We start from the raw sequence: 17,990 nt of genomic DNA on the forward strand, positions 1-17,990 counted from the left end.
ATCTATTATTATATGAAATTGTGTAAACTTAGGAAATTCCTCGACGATCATCTCGATCTTGAGAATTCTTGGTTGCGTGTTCCCTGACCCTAGATCTGATTGTTCCTCGACCTGGGATCTGTTTTGATTTCGATGATGTTCTGACTAGTGCCCCTGCCCTGGAACTCTGCTCGCTTAGTGTCCCGAGCTGGCTCTCGAACTAGGTTTGCCCCTTAAACTTAGCAGGCCAGGGCGAAATACATAGAGGGAAAAAGCTCGCGAAGACTTCCCACACTTCGTAACACTCGTAACACAATATCGCTCTTTCCCGAGGTAACTCATGATGACTCTCGTACGTCGCGCCATGTACTCTCTTCGAACCCTCTCCTCCTGCTTCATTTTTTGTGCTGATCGTTCGACTCCTTTTGCTTAGATATCCTAAACTGCTTTTACTGTGAGCCGTTGGATGACACTTTGACCATTATACCCTCGAGAATATCGGCTATAAATAGGTCGCCTCCGCTATCCCCAAGGAACTTTTTCAACTGCTTCCTCTGTTATCGCTCTCTGCTCTCTCCTATCCCTCGCTTCCTTGTGCCCTCTGCCTCATCTTCTTGTTCCCGGCTTCCTCTTAGTCTTTCCTATGGTCTTTCCTAATATCGTTTACCCCCTTGGGGTCTCTACCTTTGTTGGCGTGGATCTGGATGATCTTCGCTTCACCTATGAAATCTCCGATGACATGCATATCATCATTCCCAACATACTGCACCAGGCCCCTTCCCCTCCAATAGGCTACGTCACCTTCTACAAGGAGCAATTCATGGCGGGGCTTCGTTTTCCCATTCATCCTCTGTTCTCCGACGTAAGCCATTATTTCAGAATTTCTCTGGGCCAGCTAACTCCCAATTCTATAAGGATTCTGTGCGGCTTTGTGGTCTTATGTGAAGTTTGCGACATATCCTGATCTACTCGTCTATTCCACTATTTCTTCACCCCTCGTCAGCACAATGAGGGCTTGTTTTGCTTCCAGGCTCGCACCCGGACTACCTTCTTTTGTCTTATTCCCTCATCTGAACCTGCTTTGAAGGATAAGTATCTTTTCCTTAAATTTCCTTCTGCGGTGGAGTGGCCTACTCGATGGCAGCGAACCCTCCGTAATGCCTTATGTGGGGGATTTCAGTAATGACCCCCTCTTCACAGACGCTCTGACTCAGCTAAGATGCTGGCGACTGGATTTGACAAGACTGCTATCTGAGGACGTGTTGTCCTTCTTTAGACTGAGCTGTATCTCTTCTACCGAGCTGCCTTGCTCTCTGGGTGAGTTTTGCCTGACCTTGAATTACTTCACTATTGTTTGGTGTGGTGACTATAACTCTGGTTTCCCCATGCAGCTAACACCCTGCTCCACGCATCAGACGTCCAGCCTCACCCCTTTAGCGAACAAGAAATAATGCAGAGAAGCAAAATCATATTGGATAGGAGACCTCTCCCCCATTCTGTCCCTACCCAGTTAGGAACAACTACCACCGCCACTCCTCAGTCAGTCCCTCAATCAACTCCCTTGTCTGCCCCACGAACATTTCCGGAACCTTCTGTCCGACCATCCCCTCGACCTCCTTCAGGGTCAATGGACATTCCCCCTGCCAGTCCTTCTTTCCGAGCGGCATCTCGGGCGGCCTGACAGGCGAGTCTCGCTATTGATCCCACCAGCAGACCTGCTGCGCCTCCTTCGGCTCAGCGACCTCAACCTTCTTCTGAAAATTCAGACTCAGACGACCAAACCTTGACTCACAGATTTCGCCAAAGGTATACAGCACCAGACCTAAGTGCTACCAGTCCGTCCGCCAAACCAGTCAACATGTCTTCCATTCCCACTCCAGCTCTGTGTTAGTTAGAGTCCTAGAGCCAATCATTTGATGATTGTATGGACTCATGTATATCATATTCTTTTATATTAATAAAGGCATTTGTTTGGTTATTATACTTATTTATATTAGATCCAAATAGACTAAGTATAATAGCGTCCTTGAGTAGAAGGTTCATACCTATATCAATCGATTAGTTGAATCGATAGTGAGATGATATAGGGAACACTACTCTAAATCATTCCTAGTCGAGTATTAGCATTCAGGGACAATGTTAATACAATAAGACTAGCATGTAGGTCAGCTCGATGACTTGATCTCACAAGTCATGGATATAGAGATATCAAGCTAACACATGGGTATGCATTAGAGAATGTATACTGAATGACCCGCCATGAGAAAGTATCAAGGATCGTTATATGAGTGTCATATACTTTCTCATGTGGCTATTAGTATGACTATTAGTCCTTAGACCTGAAGTCACCATGGATCCCTACATAAGGAGTTATGTGCTTTGGTTTCGTCAAACGTCACCCGTAACTGGGTAGACTATAAAGGCGATTACTGGGTATATAACGAATTATGTAGAGGGATGTGAGTGATGTAGATGGGATCTATCCCTCCCATATGACGGGAGCGACATCGGTATTCTTGATAGAGTGAGACCACTAAGTGCATGGTCATGCCCAAATGAGTCAACATTAGATGTTGAGCTCATTTGATCGAGTGAGTCTACTTAGAGTTCAAGATTTAGATTGATTAAAGGATGACACGGTCTATGCCTCATATTGATCAATCTAGATGTCTAGGATAGAATGACACTTGTGATTATTTTGTGAGGAGTCACAATTGGTAGTCACAAGGTGATGTCGGATCTCGACATTCTTGTAACATGGGTAGTAATGATGTGTTGCTAGATACCGCTCATTACTTATGCTCCTAAATGGGTTTAGGGCATTGCCAACGTTACAAGAACCTATAGGGTCACACACTTAGGACAAATAGATGGAGATTAGGTTCATATGATGAACCAAGAGGATTAGATTTATTTGATAAATCAAATTTGATTAAGAGTAATCCTAATTGGGCTAACTTGAGTTCGACTCAAGTTGATTCATGTATTTAATGGGTCTAATTTAGATTATGACTTATTAAATCAATTTAATTTAATGAATTAGATTCATTATAATAAATTGGCTTGAATCAAATGGTTGGATTAGATCAACCATGGTAGAGATTGAGTCAAGTTTGACTTGACTAGAGAAGGAAGACCAAAGGTCAATTTTGACTTGACCTTTTGCCACCTCATTGGTGAATTGGCATTAGGTGGACCAATAATGATGTTCCACATCATCATGGGTGCCACCTCATGGAAGTTACAAAGTCACTCTCTTAATGGTTTCATATTAATTGCAATTAATGCAATTAATTTTGTGAGTTTTTGAGAAGTGGCCGGCCACTTTGTTTCTTGGTGTGAATTCATTTTCATTCAAGTGTGGTGAATCTTCCTCCTTCTTCCTCTCAAGCTCTCCCTCTCCCTCTCCTCCTTGCTTGGCCGAATCTCACCAAGGTGCTAGCACACCTTTGTGTGAGGTTTTCTCCACCTACGTGTCCGTGTGGATACTTCTAGAGGACCGGCGCTTGACGGTCTAGAGATCCGGCAACCCCTTGGACGAGCGGGATAAGCGAAGGGCTTCGCTTCGAAGGTATAACTTTCATCTAGTGTAGATCTAAAGTTTTACAAACTCGTACAAGAAAAAGTTTTTCGAAAAAATTTTGTTTACGAATCTTTGCACGGATCTACGACTGTTGGGTTGGATTAAGAGTAATCCTAATTGGGCTAACTTGAGTTCGACTCAAGTTGATTCATGTATTTAATGAGTCTAATTTAGATTATGACTTATTAAATCAATTTAATTTAATGAATTAGATTCATTATATTAAATTGGCTTGAATCAAATGGTTGGATTAGATCAACCATGGTAGAGATTGAGTCAAGTTTGACTTGACTAGAGAAGGAAGACCAAAGGTCAATTTTGACTTGACCTTTTGCCACCTCATTGGTGAGTTGGCATTAGGTGGACCAATAATGATGTTCCACATCATCATGGGTGCCACCTCATGGAAGTTACAAAGCCACTCTCTTAATGGTTTCTTGTAACGTTGGCAATGCCCTAAACTCATTTAGGAGCATAAGTAATGAGCGGTATCTAGCAACACATCATTACTACCTAAGTTACAAGAATGTCGAGATCCGACATCACCTTGTAACTACCAATTGTGACTCCTCACAAAATAATGACAAGTGTCCTTCTATCCTAGACATCTAGATTGATCAATATGAGGTATAGACCGTGTCATCCTCTAATCCATCTAAATCTTGAACTCCAAGTAGACTCACTCGATCAAATGAGCTCAACATCTAATGTTGACTCATTTGGGCATGGCCATGCACTTAGTGGTCTCACTCTATCAAGAATACCGATGTCGCTCCCGTCATATGGGAGGGATAGATCCCATCTACATCACTCACATCCCTCTACATAATTCGTTATATACCCAGTAATCTCCTTTATAGTCCACCCAGTTACGGGTGACGTTTGACGAAACCAAAGCACATAACTCCTTATGTAGGGATCCATGGTGACTTCAGGTCTAAGGACTAATAGTTATACTAATAGCCACATGAGAAAGTATATGACACTCATATAACGATCCATGATACTTTCTCATGGCGGGTCATTCAGTATACATTCTCTAATGCATACCCATGTGTCAGCTTGATATCTCTATATCCATGACTTGTGAGATCAAGTCATCGAGCTGACCTACATGCTAGTCTTATTGTATTAACATTATCCCTGAATGCTAATACTCGACTAGGAATGATTTAGAGTAGTGTTCCCTATATCATCTCACTATCGATTCAACTAATCGATTGATATAGGTATGAACCTTCTACTCAATGACGCTATTATACTTAGTCTATTTGGCACTAATATAAATAAGTATAATAACCAAACAAATACCTTTATTAATATACAAGAATATGATACAATAAGTCCATACAATCATCAAATGATTGGCTCTAGGGCTCTAACTAACAATCTCCCACTAGCACTAGTGCCAATCAGTATAGGCTCTAAGGCCTAAAGACCTAGTGTGACCATCATGCTTCCTCTGTGCCAAAGCCTTGGTCAAGGGATCTGCAATGTTAGCCTCTGTAGGTACTCTGCAAATCTTCACATCTCCTCTATCGATAATCTCTCGAATGAGATGGAAGCGCCGTAGTATGTGCTTGGTCCGCTGGTGTGAGCGAGGTTCCTTCGCCTGTGCTATAGCTCCATTGTTGTCACAATAGAGCTCAACTGGGTCAGCGATGCTAGGAACCACCCCAAGTTCAGTGATGAACTTGCGGATCCAAACTGCCTCCTTTGCTGCCTCTGATGCAGCAATATACTTGGCTTCTGTTGTAGAATCAGCTACTGTATCCTGCTTCGAACTCTTCCAGCTGACAGCACCACCATTAATGCAAAATACGAACCCTGACTGCGATCGGTAATCATCCTTATCGGTCTGAAAGCTGGCTCGAGTTTTAATATAAATGCGGATATTGATTCTATAAACAAGAGTTGCATAGAGATGTAATTGGTAATCGTTACCTACCGATCATACTAAGCCTTGGGCGTATTAGCCAAAGCTAACTCAAGGGTTAGTATGATGTGGATCTTGTCCCACATGAATTATAGTATTCAGTGGGAGCATCTTTTAATTAAAGGCCTAATTAAAAGATTTTTAAGGAATATGATATTTATTTCTGCAAATTTTCTGTTGTAGATAACCATGACGTCGAACACGAATTCCTTCTCCCTGCGATCTGCCCTTGAGAAGGACAAGCTCAACGGAGCGAATTTCCTGGACTGGTACAAGAACTTGAGAATAGTTCTCACCCAGGAGCGTAAGCTGTACGTTCTGGAGCAGCCCATTCCGGAGGCTCCTCCTGCCAATGCCCCGCGAGCCGACAAAGATGCTTACAAGAAGCATCAAGACGACGCATTAGATGTGTCCTGTCTAATGCTCGCGACCATGAACTCAGAGCTTCAGAAGCAACATGAGTTGATGGGCGCTTTCGATATGGTTGAGCATCTTCGCCAACTATATCAGGGACAAGCGAGGCATGAGAGATTTGAGATCTCGAAGGCACTGTTTCAGTGCAAGATGTCAGACGGGGCTCCTGTAGGTCCTTATGTACTCAAGATGATTGGGTACATAGAGAACCTACAAAGACTGGGGTTCCCACTTGGCCAAGAGCTGGCCACTGACTTGATCTTGCAGTCCTTGCCGGATAGCTATAGTCAATTCGTTCTCAACTATAACATGAACGAGATTGACAAGCCACTGCCCGAGCTACTTAGTATGTTACGAACTGCTGAGATTAACCTTAAGAAGGTTAAGCCCATTCTGATGGTCCAGAAGCACAAGGGCAAGGGCAAGCCCAAAGGTAAGGGAAAGTCCCAAACCAAGGGCAAAGGCAAGGCACTGAAGCCTAAAGGAGGAGTCGCCAAGGATGCTACCTGCTTCCACTGCGGTCAGACCGGGCACTGGAAGAGGAACTGCAAGGTATACTTGGAGGATCTTAAGAAGAAGCGAAGTGAGACTTCCACTTCAGGTATATATGTTATAGAAGTCAATCTATCTATTTCTACATCATGGGTATTAGATACTGGATGTGCTTCTCACATTTGTACTGATGTGCTGAGAAATAGCAGAGCATTGGCAAAGGGCGAGGTGGACCTACGAGTAGGCAATGGAGCACGGGTTGCTGCTGTTGCTGTAGGAACTTATCAGCTATCTCTGCCCTCTGGGCTTGTACTAGATTTAGATGATTGTTGTTATGTGCCTGCCCTTACTAAGAACATAGTTTCAGTTTCTTGTTTAGACAAGAAAGGATACTCTTTTATAATAAAAGACAAATGTTGTTCTGTTTATTTAAAAGATATGTTCTATTGTAGTGCACCACTAATAAACGGACTCTATATTCTAGACCTTGAGAGCCCTATCTATAACATTAGTACCAAGAGGTTCAAGTCAAATGACATGAACCAAACCTACCTCTAGCACTGTCGCTTAGGTCATATAAATGACAAGCGCTTATCCCAGCTCCATAAGGATGGTTTGCTGGACTCATTTGATTTTGAATCATATGAGATATGCGAGTCATGCCTACGAGGCAAGATGACCAAGACGCCCTTTAGTGGGCATAGCGAGAGAGCAATCGATTGTTAGGACTCATACATAGTGATGTATGTGGCCCTTTCAATGTTCTGCTAGAGGCGGTTATAGGTACTTCATCACATTTATCGATGATTTAGATACGGTTATGTGTACTTAATGACATAAGTCCGAATCCTTTGAAAAGTTCAAAGAATTCAAGAATAAAGTGAACCGACTTGGCAAGAGTATTAAGGTACTTGATCAGATCGAGGTGGTGAATACTTAAGCCATGAGTTTCGTGACTACTTAGTTGAGTGTGGGATTTTATCTCAACTCACTCCTCCGGAACACCACGGTGGAATGGTGTATCCGAAAGAAGGAATCGTACCTTATTAGATATGGTACGATCTATGATGAGTCACATAGATCTTCCGACATATCTATGGGGATATGCTCTAGACACAGCTTTTCATACTCAACCGAGTTCCATCAAAGACCGTGATAAAGACACCATATAGGATATGGTTTGGGAGATGCCAGTGTATTTCATGCGAATGTGGGGTTGTGAGGCTTACGTACGACGTCAAGTCTCAGACAAATTAGGACCCAAATCCGACAAGTGCTATTTCATCGGATATCCCAAGGAAACTAAGGGATATTACTTCTACATTCCCAGTCAGCACAAGGTAGTTGTGGCAAAGACTGGGGTCTTTCTAGAAAGGGACTTTGTTTCTAGAAAGACTAGTGGGAGCGCGTTCGATCTTGAAGAAGTTCAAGATGCGAACAATAGCACTAATGCCTCGATGGAAATTGAACTGGAACCACAAAGTGTTGTGGATGATGTTGTTCCACAAGGAGTTGAGGAACAACAACCGGTTCAAGTAGACATACCTCTTCGCAGGTCTGATAGGGTACGTCGTCAGCCTGAGAGATACTCATTTCTCTTGTCTGACCATGATGACGTTATGCTCATAGAGGATGAGCCTACCACCCATCAGGAAGCTGTGATGAGACCAGATTTCGAGAAATGGCTTGAAGCCATGAGATCCGAAATGGAATCCATGTACACCAACCAAGTATAGACTTTGGTTAATCCACCTGAAGGGGTAAAACCCATTGGGTGTAAGTGGGTCTTTAAGAGAAAGACTGACATGGATGGACTTATTTATAATGGTCGCTTGGTAGCTAAAGGTTTCAAGCAGATTCATGGTATTGACTATGATGAAACCTTTTCTCCAGTAGCGATGTTTAAGTCCATTCGAATCATGCTTGCTATTGCAGCCTACCATGACTATGAGATATGGCAGATGGATGTCAAAACCGCGCTTCTGAATGGAAACCTACTCGAGGATGTGTACATGACACAACCTGAGGGTTTTGTAGATCCACAGCATACTAGTAGAGTATGCAAGCTGCATAGGTCCATTTATGGACTAAAGCAAGCTTCTCGGAGCTGGAATCTTCGATTCGATGATGCAATCAAATAGTTTGGTTTCATCAAGAACGAAGATGAACCTTGTGTCTACAAGAAGGTTGTAGGGGACATAGTTGTCTTCCTCATATTGTATGTGGATGACATACTACTCATTGGGAAAGACATCCCTATGCTTCAGTCTATCAAGACCTGGCTAGGGAGTTGCTTCACAATGAAGGACTTAGGTGAGGCATCCCGCATTCTAGGGATACAGATCTATAGAGATAGATCTAAGAGATTGCTTGGCCTAAGTCAGAGTACATACATTGACAAGGTACTCCTTCGGTTTGCCATGCAGAACTCCAAGAAGGGATTTCTGCCGATGTCACATGGCGTGAGTCTTTCGAAGACTCAAAGTCCCTCTTCTAGAGAGGAGAGAGACCGCATGGATCAGATCTCTTATGCCTCAGCCATATGATCGATCATGTACGCCATGCTATGTACTCGACCTGATGTCTAGTATGCTTTGAGCATGACGAGTAGATACCAGTCTGATCCAGTTGAAAGTCACTGGATAGCGGTCAATAATATTCTTAAGTACTTACGAAGGACTAAAGAATATTTCTTGATATATGGAGGCAATGATGAGCTAACTGTAAAGGGTGATGCCATCTTCCGGACCGATCGGGATGATTACCGATCGCAATCGTGGTTCGTATTTTGCATTAATGGTGGTCTGTCACCGGAAGAGTTCAAGCGGGATCGATGGTGATTCTACAATGAGTATATTCTTGCATCGGAGGCGAGGCGCTTGGATCCGCAAGTTCATCACTGAACTTGGGGTGGTTCCTAGCATCGCTGACCCAGTTGAGCTCTATTGTGACAACAATGGAGCTATAGCACAGGCGAAGGAACCTCGCTCACACCAGCGGACCAAGCACATACTACGGTGCTTCCATCTCATTCGAGAGATTATCGATAGAGGAGATGTGAAGATTTGCAGAGTACCTACAGAGGCTAACATTGCAGATCCCTTGACCAAGGCTTTGGCACGGAGGAAGCATGATGGTCACACTATGTCTTTAGGCCTTAGAGCCTATACTGATTGGCACTAGTGCTAGTGGGAGATTGTTAGTTAGAGCCCTAGAGCCAATCATTTGATGATTGTATGGACTCATGTATATCATATTCTTTTATATTAATAAAGACATTTGTTTGGTTATTATACTTATTTATATTAGTGCCAAATAGACTAAGTATAATAGCGACCTTGAGTAGAAGGTTCATACCTATATCAATCGATTAGTTGAATCGATGGTTAGATGATATAGGGAACACTACTCTAAATCATTCCTAGTCGAGTATTAGCATTCAGGGACAATGTTAATACAATAAGACTAGCATGTAGGTCAGCTCGATGACTTGATCTCACAAGTCATGGATATAGAGATATCAAGCTAACACATGGGTATGCATTAGAGAATGTATACTGAATGACCCGCCATAAGAAAGTATCATGGATCGTTATATGAGTGTCATATACTTTCTCATGTGGCTATTAGTATGACTATTAGTCCTTAGACCTGAAGTCACCATGGATCCCTACATAAGGAGTTATGTGCTTTGGTTTCGTCAAACGTCACCCGTAACTGGGTGGACTATAAAGGCGATTACTGGGTATATAACGAATTATGTAGAGGGATGTGAGTGATGTAGATGAGATCTATCCCTCCCATATGACGGGAGCGACATCGGTATTCTTGATAGAGTGAGACCACTAAGTGCATGGTCATGCCCAAATGAGTCAACATTAGATGTTGAGCTCATTTGATCGAGTGAGTCTATTTGGAGTTCAAGATTTAGATTGATTAGAGGATGACACGGTCTATGCCTCATATTGATCAATCTAGATGTCTAGGATAGAAGGACACTTGTCATTATTTTGTGAGGAGTCACAATTGGTAGTCACAAGGTGATGTCGGATCTCGACATTCTTGTAACTTGGGTAGTAATGATGTGTTGCTAGATACCGCTCATTACTTATGCTCCTAAATGGGTTTAGGGCATTGCCAACGTTACAAGAACATATAGGGTCACACACTTAGGACAAATAGATGGAGATTAGGTTCATATGATGAACCAAGAGGATTAGATTTATTTGATAAATCAAATTTGATTAAGAGTAATCCTAATTGGGCTAACTTGAGTTCGACTCAAGTTGATTCATGTATTTAATGAGTCTAATTTAGATTATGACTTATTAAATCAATTTAATTTAATGAATTAGATTCATTATATTAAATTGGCTTGAATCAAATGGTTGGATTAGATCAACCATGGTAGAGATTGAGTCAAGTTTGACTTGACTAGAGAAGGAAGACCAAAGGTCAATTTTGACTTGACCTTTTGCCACCTCATTGGTGAGTTGGCATTAGGTGGACCAATAATGATGTTCCACATCATCATGGGTGCCACCTCATGGAAGTTACAAAGCCACTCTCTTAATGGTTTCATATTAATTGCAATTAATGCAATTAATTTGTGAGTTTTTGAGAAGTGGCCGGCCACTTTGTTTCTTGGTGTGAATTCATTTTCATTCAAGTGTGGTGAATCTTCCTCCTTCTTCCTCTCAAGCTCTCCCTCTCCCTCTCCTCCTTGCTTGGCCGAATCTCACCAAGGTGCTAGCACACCTTTGTGTGAGGTTTTCTCCACCTACGTGTCCGTGTGGATACTTCTAGAGGACCGGCGCTTGACGGTCTAGAGATCCGGCAACCACTTGGACGAGCGGGATAAGCGAAGGGCTTCGCTTCGAAGGTATAACTTTCATCTAGTGTAGATCTAAAGTTTTACAAACTCGTACAAGAAAAAGTTTTTCGAAAAAGTTTTGTTTACGAATCTTTGCACGGATCTACGGCTTTGGGTGACTCGGGGTTTCCGCGACGCGAAAAAGCGGTTTTCACGGCCCGACGAACCCAACAGACTGCATGTCCAAGATGCCCCTGTGTCTGCCCACAGTCTTGCGACCCCCGCAGATATCCCACCCACACGTTCACGGGAGCAAGCTCCAGCTTCCTCTCGACCTGTCTCTTCCTCTGTGCCTGTCAATGCTCCTTCAAGAACACCAGGCGATACGGCGGGTCCCTTAGCGACTCCCCTGCCTGATGAATCACATCCAGGGCCATCTCACTCGCCCCCTCTCATTCCTTCTGAACCTGTGGTAGCAGCTTCACAGCCGCAGGAGCCCTCTTATCACGAGTATTATTCCACCAAACCTTCTGAGCAAGGGCTAATGCGACAACAGGATGCTCCCACTAGCTGCCTTATTCTAAGAGGTCAACTACCTGTTGGGATGAAAACTTTCAGCAGATGGAGGGCTTGTCTGTACCTAATCGAATGGATAGGTTCTCGGAGTTGTATGTCCAGGTGAGCTTCACCTATTCGTACAACAACACTCCTTCCACTCTTCTCAAACATTTTACCTTTTTGGCTCAGGCTCATGCTGAATCTCTGGTGATGAATCAAACGCTTCATCTCTATTACCATCGTAATAAAGTATTGTCGGATAAGGTAGCTGAGCTGGAATTGCAATTAAATGATCCTGCAGCGGTCGACCGCGTACAAAGGGCTGAAATAGGGGCTTTGAAGAGGGCCAATGCTCAGCACCAACAAGCTTTGCGGGAAGCCAACCAAGAGCTCCAAGGCCTCCGTGAGGAGAAAAGTCAAGCCGACAGTCTCCATAAGCAGAACATAGATCAGCTGGCCTAAGAGATAAGATCTAAAGAAACCCTCCTACAAGAGCAGGCTAGGACTTTGGAATCCCAAGCCGCATAATTGCACGTCCTGAAAGCTAAACTGTCACAAGACCGTTCTGGCCTTTCCAGAGTTACCTCAGCTCTGGAAATATATAGGGCAGGAGAAATTGAACGTTGTTGGCTGAGTCGGGAAGCCTATCTCCATTCCCGAGAGTTTGGGGTCCAGGTTGGGGACCGCCTCGTGACCTCCATAGCGTATGGTGCGGCAGGGGTCATGTGACAACTATACGAACAAGGGTATTTTAGGTCTGCTCCCCTTGAAAACTTCTTAGATCATCGTCGTATTTTGGACGAGATACCAGACGAAGTCTTTTCTGCTTTTAAGTAATCTTGTACATTGTGTAAACCGAATTACTTCCTACTTAATGTTCTATCTTACTTCTTGCTTTGTGTATGAGTCCAAAAGGGGTTTGACAATTTACAAAGGATGTAACAATCTTGCCCAGACAAATATTCTTACTGGCCGAAGAAAAGAAAGTTATCTATGTGCGGTAAGGCCGAAGATAATTAGCACTCCAGGGCCGGTCTAGATTCCTACCCCTGCCGTCCTGTAGGTAGTACGCACCTGATGCCAACTTTCTAATAACTTTATAGGGTTCATCCCATTGGGGTGCTAGTTTGGTCACATCCCCAACAGACTTTGTTCGCTTCCAAACCAGGTCCCCTTCTCCGAAGAAACGAGGAACCACCCTTTTATCACAATTTTACCTCATCCTTTGTCGATAGGTAGCTAGCCTGGCTGCCGTTTGCTCGTGAGTTTCACTGATGAGGTCCAGCTCTGTGAGTCGTCGCTCAACTTTCTCCTCGTCGTATAGCATCCTCCTAGTGGAAGGCACCCCGACCTCTATAGGTACCACCGCTTCATTGTTGTAGACTAGATGAAAGGGAGTGAGGCATGTGCTCTCCCGAGGCGTTGTACGGTAGGTCCAGAGAATGCTTTGTAATTCTTCCACCCAATCTCCTCCAACATGCTCTAACTTAACCTTCAGTCCCCACACAATCTCTCAGTTGACAACTTCTGTTTGCCCGTTTCTTTGTGGATAGGCTACAAATGTGAAGGCCTGAATAATTCCAAACCCTTGACACCGCTTGGATCTTCTGACTTTGAAATTGTCTTCCGTTATCTGATACTAGCTTATGGGGTATGTCAAACCTACACAGAATGTTTTTCCACAAAAATTTAATAACTGCTCCTTCTGTAATTCTGGTCAGGGCTTCGGCTTCCACCCATTTAGAAAAGTAATTCATGACCACAAGTAGAAATCACTTTTGACCTAGCGCCATAGGGAATGGTCCTACAATATCCATACCCCACTGATCAAAGGGGCAGGAGACAATGGATGTCCTTAGTATTGAGGTGGGCATATGTGTCAGATTCTGATGCTTCTGGCAAGATAGACAAGTGTTTACCAACTGCTGAGCATCCTTTTGTAATATGGGCCAGAAATAATTGGCCAGCAGCACCTTGCGAGCTAATGTTCGACCTCCCGCATGACTACCGCAACACCCCTGATGTAACTCTCGCAAAGCATGCTCTACCTCTTCCAGGCTTAAATACTTAAGTAAAGGCCTGGAAATGCTCGCTTATATAACTGATATCCTATCATGGTGTAGGCATGAGCCTTTTTCCTGACCAGCCATGCTTCCTCCAGATCGGTCGGTAGTATACATTGCTGCAGATAACTAATCATTGGGGTCCTCCTATCAATAAGCTCGTCCCTGTTATTTTGAAGATCTATTTGAGCTATAAGGAAAGTCTGTGCTATTGACCTATCTAATACTCATGTTGTCAGAGAACTGGTCATTTTGGCTAACTCGTCAGATCGACCATTCTATGTTCTGGGAATCTTACTCACCATGCCCTCCTTGAATTCTTCTTTCATTTTCTCGTAAGCTTCTCGAAATACTTGTAGCTTATCACTGTTGACTTCAAAATTGCCCACCACTTGTTGTGTTACCAATTGGAATCTGAGTAAACAATCACTCGGGCAGCTCCCACATGCCGGGCTACCTGCAGACCTGCCAATAAAGCTTCATACTCTGTCTCGTTATTAGTGGCCCTGAAATTTAATCGCACGGCTAGCTGCAAGATGTCTTCCTAAGGAGATATCAAAAGAACTCCGACACCACTTCCCTGATGTGTGACCGACCCATCCACATATACCCTCCAAGTTTTTTATGAGTCAGTCTGATGAATCTCGATCAGGAAATCAGCTAAGGCTGCATTTAATAGTTATACGAGATTGATAAGCTATATTATACTCCCCCAGTTCTGTCGCCCACTTAATAAGTCGGCCTGCCACCTCGACATTGGTAAGGGCTTTTCCCATTGTGCTATTCGTCAAGACCGTGATAGGATGAGCCAGGAAATAGGATCTTAAACGCCGAGCCATGAGCACCAATCTATAGACTAACTTTTCCAGGGCTGTGTATTTAGACTCAGCCCCCTTCAATAGATGGTCATTGTACATTGTCCTGCTCTTTCACTAACACCGCCCCCACGACCTCAGGGGTGATTGACAGGTAAACCCAGAGCGACTCTCCTGTAATAGGCTTGAATAGAGAAGGCAGGGTCTCCAAATATTTCTTTAACTCTTCAAAATTTCGCGTGCATTCTTCATCCCATTGGAATTTGGAGGCTTTCCTGAGCACTTTAAAGAAGGGCGCTGCTCTGTCTGCTGATCTGGAAATAAATCGTGACAAACAGTTATCCTGCCTACCAACTTCTAAGCTTCCTTCAAGTTTTGGGGAGCCTTCATATCTCGGAGTGCTTAGACCTTTTCAGGATTAGCTTCAATTCCCCGCTCTGTCACCAAGTATCCCAAGAATTTCCCTTCTTTGGCTCCGAACATACACTTCAGGGGATTTAATTTTAGCCCGTATTGTCGGAGGGTGTTGTAGGTTTCCTCCACATCGGCTATTAGATTTATGGCTGAGGGAGATTTGATAAGTATGTCGTCCACATAGACTTCCACATTGCACCCAGCTTGCTCCCGGAAGATTTTATTCATCATCCTTTGATAAGTAGTTCCAACGTTCCTGAGCCCAAAAGGCATGACAGTATAACAAAAAGTACCATCAGCCGTAATGAAACTGACCTTCTCTTGGTCCTCTAGGGTTAAGGGAATCTGATGGTACCCCTGATAAGCATCCATCATGCAAATTCTTTCACAATCGGCGGTTGAGTCTTCCAGCTGATCAATTCTGGGCAAAAGGATAACAATCTTTAGGGCTGGCCCGATTGAGGTCCCGAAAGTCTATGCAGACCCTCCACTTATTATTGGGTTTTGCTACTAAGACCACATTGGAAAGCCAGGACGGGAACTATACTTCTCGGGCGTGTCCTACTTTCCTGAGCTGGTCTACCTCAGCTCTGATAATTTTATTATGGTCGGCCGAGAAGTTCCTTTCCTTCTGCTTGACAGACCGGGCGTCAGGCAAGGTGTAACTTGTGTTTCGCTACTTCAGGCTTGACCCTTAGTAACTCTTTAACAGACCAGGCGAAGACATCTCTATTGTGGGTTAAGCACTGGATCAGTTCTTCTTTGAGCTCGAGAGGTGAGTCACTTGCTACCCGAGTAAGGCTCTCTGGACGTTCAGGATATAGCTGAACTTCCTCCCAGGGAATGGGTTCTTCAGCTATAGGCAGGGGTTCTTCTTGAATGGCATGCACAGCCCCGTCCTGAGTCCTTTGTGCTTTGCGAGCTTCTACTTTGACCATGTCCATATAGCATCGCCGAGAAACTCACTGCTCTCCCCTTACTTCCCCGACCTACTCTCCCACGGGGAATTTGATTTTCTAATGAAAGGTAGAGACAGCAGCTCTGAACACATGTAGAGTCGATCAACCTAAAATAACATTGTAAGAAGAGGGCAAGTCTACTACGAGGAAGGTACTCCTCCTAGTTTTGACTAATGGCTCGCTTCCCAAAGATATGGCCAACTTGATTTGACCCATAGGGTTTACTTCATTACCAGTAAAGTCATATAAAGAAGTAGCCATCGGCTGAAGCTTGCTAGCGTCGATCTGCATTTCTTCGAAAGCAGACCTGAACAATACGTTGACAGAGCTCCCAGTGTCAACGAAGACTCTGGCCACGTGGTTGTTGGCTATGATAGCTTTGATGATAAGGGTGTCGTCATGAGGCAACTCCAGTCCCACCAGGTCTTGTGGCCCGAAGCTGATAACAGGGCCAGCGGCCTGCTCCTTGCTGCATCCAACAGCGTGAATCTCCAATCGGCGTTCATGAGACTTGCGCGCCCGACCCGAATCTCCGTCGGTAGGTCCTCCGGAGATCATGCCTATATCACGGATGGGGATGGCCGTGTTGCCTCGATTCTCTGCCTCGCGGGCCTCTTCTTGCTCCCCAGTGCGCCCTTGTTGTTGCATGCCTGGCCCCTCCTGATCGACCCGGGGTCGGCTGGCCTGTGTCACTGCATTACGTCGCTCCTCCATCATTCGTTGGATCTGAGGAGCCAGCTCAGGGGGTGGCAAGCCCAACTCAGCAACAAGCCGAGAATCACGAGCGAATTGAAAACACTCGCTAGTAGCATGCGAGTGAGATCGATGATAGGTGCAATAGCGCGGTCCGCAAGGTCCAGGTCAGGGAGCATGAACTGCAACTACCCGTGGGATCGGTCAAGCATCCTGACCGGGGTGGAAAGTCGGTCGGGCGTCCCGAGCACGCGGGAGGGGTTGAGTAGGGAGTTGGGGTGATCTTCTCTCAGGATTATTCATGGGAGGAGGTTTGTCTGTCTTTCTTTGCGCAACTTGCACTTCCTCCACATTGATGTAGCTGGCCGCCTTCTCCAGCATCTCATCGAAATTCTTTACAGGATTTCTGATGAGATCCCTAAAGAACTCTCCTTCTGTCAATCCATGAGAGAAGGCGCTCATGAGTATTTCTGATGTGGCCGAGGGAACGTCCTGAGCCACTTGGTTGAAGCACTTGATATAGCTTCTCAACGGCTCGGAGGGCCCTTGCTTGAGAGCAAACAAGCAGTGGTCCGTCTTTTGATACTTCCTGCTGCTGATGAAGTGGCGCAGGAATGCAATCTTGAAGTCGGAAAAGTAAGTGATGGACCCATGCGGTAGTCCATCGAACCACTTCTGGGCAGAGCCCGATAGAGTGTTCAAGAACACTCGGCACTTAACGACATTGTTGTATTGATGTAGCAGAGCCACATTTCTAAACTTGCGGAGGTGATCTTCAGGGTCCTTGTTGCCATCATATTCCCCGATAGCAGAGGGTCGGTACCCTTTGGATAACCTCTCCTCCAAGATTTTGGAAGAGAATGGAACTTTCTCTTCTGGCTCCACCCGACGTTCTTCACGCGGGATGATAGACTTCCCTCTCCTCGAATCCTTGGGCAAAGAACTCTCAGCCACCGAAACTTGTGGTTGCTCCTTGCGACTATAGCATCCAGGGTCTGGTTGATAATAACCCTGACCTGACTCTCTATAGAAGGCAGGAGGAAATTCCATGGGTTGTTTTCTCTTCGAACCTTGCTCCGAGGCATGAGCCGATTCTTTAGAAACCTCCGGTAACTTCCGTGGTCGGGAGGCAGTAGTTTGTTGGTTTTCAGAGGTCGGTCGCTTCTTGGACTCTTTGAAGAGTTCGTACTCTCCCGCTGTCATGGTCACATTGATTCTGCCAGAATCCTCCATCTTCACGTTCCGGAGCAAGTAGCTGTGTTCCCACAGAC

The sequence above is a fragment of the Zingiber officinale genome, chromosome 3A, assembly GCF_018446385.1.
Source record: "Zingiber officinale cultivar Zhangliang chromosome 3A, Zo_v1.1, whole genome shotgun sequence".
Taxonomy (NCBI): Eukaryota; Viridiplantae; Streptophyta; class Magnoliopsida; order Zingiberales; family Zingiberaceae; genus Zingiber; species Zingiber officinale.